Genomic DNA, 6,206 nt, shown 5'->3' with positions numbered 1-6,206 from the left:
CATCTAATTTTCGTCTTCTTGGAGTTTTTCTACTTCTCCTGGATTGCTCAGCTGATCTCGTCCTCCATCAGAGTCAAAGTTGGGAGTAGGGTGGGCTGGGGGTACACAGTAAGGAAGAAAGCAGGATAGGAAAAGGATAGGCCATTCCTATTTGATTTGGTACTACTGCATTAGGATGGCCTGTTCTGCAGGCCTGGCAGGCATTTGGAAGTGGGTGCTCGCCCACATTTGGGAGTTCTTCAGAGACTCCCCTGTTGGACCTTCGGACCACAACTGCCTGAGTAGGGGCAGGGCCTCTCCACTGGGTGGCCATCCCAGTCTCCTCTCTGCCTCTATACCTACTGGTATACCCTATGACTTCTGAATGCTGACCCCTGGCAGGTCATTCCTTGTGAAGAATCTCTTAAAGCAATCTTATGCCAACACGTTCTGTGGTTCCCACCTCTGGAAACTGGGACTCCCATACCTTTGAACTGCTGACAAAAGTGCGTGAAGTTACTGCACAAAGAAAGTGTCCACTGTGTGCCCACAGGCCACTTGATCTTTCTCAGAAGTGAGTTGGTGATCGGTTCTGTGTGTGCTCTCTCACTCTGATCTTATCAGAGTGCTCATAACAACATGAATTTCAAATACCACCAGTATCTCAGCAAACATGTATCTTGCTTCTGATATCACTGCATTTGGTCTTAAAAACAAAACCCAGTGGCTCGTTGAATTAGTGTTAACTGCGACTTGTCTGATTTGTTTCTCATACCTAATAGAGAAACAGGTCAATATCTTGAATTTAGCTTGGATGGATTTTTTTTTGTTTTTGTCACCAGTAGGCACTCTTTTATTTCAAGTTTTTCTTTAAATTCAAGTTAGTCAATATATATGGTGAAATTGGTTTCAAGAGTAGAATTTAGTGATTCATCACTTACATATAACACCCAGTGCTCATCACAACAAGTGCCCTCCTTAATGCCCATCATTCATATTATAAGACATACCACCAATCCTGAAACTCATTGCTGGACCATGATAACACTACAGTTTAGCAACCAATTAAACACACACACACACACACACACACACAAATTAACCTTCACCAAACTTTCTCACAAGCACAGATCTCTGCAGGGCCTGAAGACTGCATGGAACCCTGCAGCTTGAGCAACACTCTGTAAAATGACACACTAATAAGAAAAAAAAGAGGGGGGAGGGTGGTTTACAGCAAATGATTCAGCAGAGCTTGAGGGAACTAACAGGCAGAATCCTAAATTGGATATGTCACATTTTGGCAATAACAGCCACTTGTGATTAGTGTGAAACAAGGCGCTAACAGGCTAAAGGGCCCACAAGACGCCAAAATAAGTGGAAAACAAATGAACCTCCAACAAAGGATGGAAATGAAGACAACTCAATCATTGCAGGCTTCCTGGTCTCTCTGCAACTCTACCACCCCCAGTATACAGATTTGGACTCATTTCACAATCTTTCCTCACCTCCACACTGTGCGTTCTGTCTCCTCAAGCCCACCTCCTGGCCCTACAACGGGACCCGTCCTCACGAGCCTGGTCTCTCTGTGCTCCATCGCTACCTCTGATTTCTCCTCTACAAATCAGCAAACCTTCCTCACCTGCTATTTTCACCTCATCACTCCCAGGGAGGTCAAGAACGTATTGCTTGTAAGGTCACTACCTAACTGTTCCAAACCCTTTGACTCAATTTTGTGAGTAAAAGCAGATTCTCTCTACAAGAATGTCCCTTTATGTTAAAACACAGACTCATGGAGAATACAAGACAACACGAGCCCATTTTCATGCGGGTCTGGCTTTTCTGAGGACCCGGTCAGGGAGAAATGTGTAAGATCCCTAGCCAGAGAGGGTGTGGGTCTCAGGTTGTCACCACGCCTGGCGAGATGTGGCTCATGCTGATGGCATAGAAGAACACAGGCATGGTTCTGACCAACTGAGTCCTCTTTTAATGACAGATAATGTAATCTTTAGGGCTACTTGAAATATAATGCAAACCATGCATGAGTTTACATTTTCTAGTGGCCACATTTTTTTTTTCAACGTTTATTTATTTTTGGGACAGAGAGAGATAGAGCATGAACGGGGGAGGGGCAGAGAGAGAGGGAGACACAGAATCGGAAACAGGCTCCAGGCTCTGAGCCATCAGCCCAGAGCCTGACGCGGGGCTGGAACTCCCGGACCGCGAGATCGTGACCTGGCTGAAGTCGGACGCTTAACCGACTGCGCCACCCAGGCGCCCCTCTAGTGGCCACATTTTAAAAAAGCAAAAAGAAACAGGTGAGATTACTTTTAATGATAATATTTTATTTAACCCAATATAGCCTAAACATTACTCTTTCAGCATGTAACCAACATGAAACAATTATTAATAAATTCTTCTACATTTTTTTTAGTACTAAGTGTATTTTAGATCTGCTTCATCTCCTACCTATCAAGTGCTCAATGGCCACATGTGGCTAGTGGCTACATGCTGGACAGCACAACTTTAGAGAGTGTTCTTACGCATTGCTGCACACTCTTGAACTGGATGACCACTCCCAAGGACACCAGTGATTTGGGGACAAATTTCAAGTTGATAATATTTTATTAAAATTTCCAAACATATTTATAGAAAATAAAGGTGTTTCTTATGAGAAACTCTAAATGTTTCCATGAGAGCAATCTTTACTCATTCTTTCAACTTCACTGACACTTTTTTTAAAAAGTGTTATTTTCTAAAGAGAACTCAGTTCAAGCCAAATAATACTTTCATTTCATTTAAGGGAATTTATGTTAGGAATTATCAAAAGATCATTGACAAATTATTTTTTTACCTAAAGTAGTCTAAGATTTGAACCCAAATTTAGCAATATATTGTAGGTCAATTATCTTTATATGCTCTTACCTCTGATTCATTCCTATTGTCAATTCTTTCTTACTCAGACCATACTCTGGACCCTTGAAAATTTTTAAAGATATAAAATTAAATAAAGAAAATGTGTAAAATACCCAACTTGGTCCTTAGCTCATGATAAAACAGTAGAGAAGACACACCCATGTTCATAGCAGTGTAATTCACAGTAGCCAAAAGGTGGAAGCAACCCAAGTGCCCAACAACAATGAATGGATAAACAAAATGATATATGTATGTACAATGGAATGTTATTCAGCCTTGAATAAGGAATTCTGACATATGCTATAACATGAAGGAAACTTACAGACATTTTGCTAAGTGAAGTAAGCCAGTCAAAAGGCCACTTTTGATTCCACTTACATGAGGACCCTAGAGGAGTCAAATTCCTAGAGACAGAAAATAGAATAGTAGCCACCAGGAATGGAGGGAGGGGAGAATGGGAGGTACTGTTTAATAAGGACAAAGTTTCACTTTTGCAAAATAATTGGAATTCACTGCTGCAGATGAATTGATGGTGAAGGTTGCACAACCATATCTATAAACTTAATGCCAGTGAACTCACTTAAAAATGATTAAAAAGGTAGGGACACCTGGGCGGCTCAGTCGGTTAAGTGTCTGACTCTTGATTTCAGCTCAGGTCATGCTCTTGCAGTTTGTGAGTTCACGTCCCATGTTGGGCACTGTGTTGGAGGCATAGAGCCTGCTTGGGATTCAATCTCTCCCTCTCTTTCTGCCCTTTCCCCTGCTCATGCTAGCTCTCTCTCTCTCTCTCTCTCTCTCTCTCAAAATAAATAAACTTCTTAAAAATGGTTAAAAAGGTAAATTTTATGGCATGTGTATTTTAGCACAATCTAAAAAAAATGGTAGAGATAAAAATCCCATCCCCCTAAGGAAGATGCTCCTACCTAAACACTGACGGTGCCCAACTATATGCAACATTTTCTCCGTAGATTTCTGGGCATTCTCATAAAGAACAGAATGTTTGCATATCCTCGAGTTTTACTTTATCCTATGATTTCAGCTGCATTCTCCAAAGAGTTTTGGCCTGCCTGGTAACTGATAGCCTATATAATCTGACCATTACTTTCTCTTTCTTCCTCCTAATACTGTTTTGCCAGTAGGGCCATGAGACCTCAGTCAGGAGTCTGAAGAATCGGAAAAGGGCATAAGGAGTGAACAGACTGAATAATGTTACCCAGAGTCACAGAAAATGGACTTAATCACTTTCTGGGTATCTTCCGTATTGTAGCTTTCCTGCAAGGTCTTGGAATGTAAGCTATGACATCTGGATGCCTGTCCTCATCAGCATTTGGTGGATCATGCCTGCATCTACTGAAAGATGTGTGCATTGCACCAGGAATGTATCCTCAGCCCATGTGCACAAAGAGTGTGTGACCTCAGTTTAAGCTGTGTGGCTGTTTTTCCTGGTGTGTCTGACAGTACTGTGAAGCTGGGTGCGATTAGGCAGAAAAAAAGATCCATATGGGGCCAGAGGGACTCCCTGGAAGCAGAGTCACAAGGACATCTGGCAAGTTCCCATCATCTTGTACTAGGTGTATGTTTTGATCCCAATTTTTGTCATTATCAGGGCCTGGAACTGACTTTTGGCCCCAACCCAAATTTTGCCTCCACTCGGGCTACCCATATAAAGCAGACTCTCTGGGTGGACAGAAATGGAAGATGGTTTAGAGTAGGAAGCAAAGGGCTCAGTGGCTACTGATTGGCCTTTTTAAAAACTGAATCAGGTGGTATTGTTAAAAAAAAAAAATCTTCTCCATTACTAGGAAAACGTAATAAGTTACATACTACTCTTTCAAATATTAGTAGGTGCTTTTGGTATTTCTTGGTCCCATTTTGGTTTTGTGAATAGCTTTTCTTGGGGGAAAAAAAGGCAAACACCTTTTAAAAGCAAGATGAAAGCAGATTCTCGCATACTAATGAAAGAGTAAGACAAAAACTCAAGGTGCCAGACCCATGGCTGCCTTTCCTGAAACCACTTAAAGAGGAAGGATTTCATTAGGACCCCCAGCAACACTTGATCCACAGAAGGGTGAACACAGGGGAAAAAGTTACTTCCATCTTCTGCTTTTATTAAAACTTTTTATTTTATAAACTGCAATATTTATGTAATACTTGGAGGAAATAAAAATACTGATAGGCAGAAAGAAGAAAACAACCCATAATCCCACCACCCAGACAGCTGTTGTCAATATTTTGATGTGCAATACTATTTAGATGGAAATAAACTAACACTCTATGTTATGTTACTTTATTTTTCTAATATTTGAAAATTAAGGTATAATTTGCATACAAAGCACATCAGTTATTTACTGCTGCCTTAAAAAGTACCCTCAAAGTTCAGCAGCTTAAAATAATAATCAACTATTTATTATCTCACACAGTTCCTGGGGATCAGGAATCTGGGAGTGGCTTAATTGGGTGGTTCTGGCTCAGGGTCTCCCATGAGGTTGCAGTGAAGATGCCAGCCAAGCTACAGTCATCTGAAGACAGGACCAACCATTCCAAACTCCCTCTCTGTTCATTAGCAGGTTCTGGCTATGAACTGGTTGTCCAACTGGGTGTTGCAGTTTCTCTTTACAGGGCTACCTGACTATTCTCAAGGGAGCAGCTGGCTTCCTAGAGCAAGTGATCCAAAAGAGAAAAAGCATGAACGAAAAGATCAAAATGGAAGCATCTTTAATGAGTTTTCAATTAGCAATAATCGCGCCTCGGATAAACCTCATTGGCTACGATACTGCCACTGCGCAAAGCTGGAAGCATCTTTAATAGTCCCTTTTATAACCCAGTCTCAGAAGTGACATACATCACTTCCGCTATATTCTAAGGGTCACACAGACCAACACAAGTACTATGTGATAAGGCATGAGTGCCAAGACATGGGGATTAAGGGGCCTTCTTAGAAACTGGCTTCCATAGATAAAATGCAAAGATTTTAAGTGTACATTTTAATTTTTTTAATGTTTATTTTTGAGAGAGAGAGAGAGAGAGAGAGAGAGCCAGAGCACGAGTGGGGGAGGGGCAGAGAGAGAGAATGAGACACAGAATCTGAAGCAGGCTCCAGGCTCTGAGCTGTCAGAACAAAGCCTGACGCGGGGCTCAAACTCAAGAACTGTGAGATCATGACCTGAGCCAAAGTCAGATGCTTAACTGACTGAGCCACCAGGGGCCCCAATTTTAAGTGTACATTTGATGAGTTTTGACAAATGTACACACTTACGTAATTATTATTGATCAAGAAATATTCCTGTCAGTGCAAAGTTTTCTCATGCCCCTTT

At 41.5% G+C, this 6,206-nt stretch overlaps 1 non-coding gene across 1 annotated transcript; it reads right to left on the bottom strand.

Moving 5' to 3' along the window:
* Window positions 1-5,546: 5,546 nt before the first annotated feature.
* LOC124529554 (U4 spliceosomal RNA) lies at window positions 5,547-5,683 on the bottom strand. Its single transcript, XR_006966422.1, has one exon. It is a non-coding gene; the product is annotated as a U4 spliceosomal RNA (small nuclear RNA).
* Window positions 5,684-6,206: the final 523 nt, after the last annotated feature.

This window comes from Lynx rufus, unplaced genomic scaffold, assembly GCF_022079265.1.
Source record: "Lynx rufus isolate CCGP_SWC_20201006 ecotype Redwood Valley unplaced genomic scaffold, mLynRuf1.p SCAF_6, whole genome shotgun sequence".
In the NCBI taxonomy this organism is placed as follows: Eukaryota; Metazoa; Chordata; class Mammalia; order Carnivora; family Felidae; genus Lynx; species Lynx rufus.
Note: the sequence above shows the minus strand (reverse complement) of the source record. Positions and strands in the feature narration are given on the sequence as shown.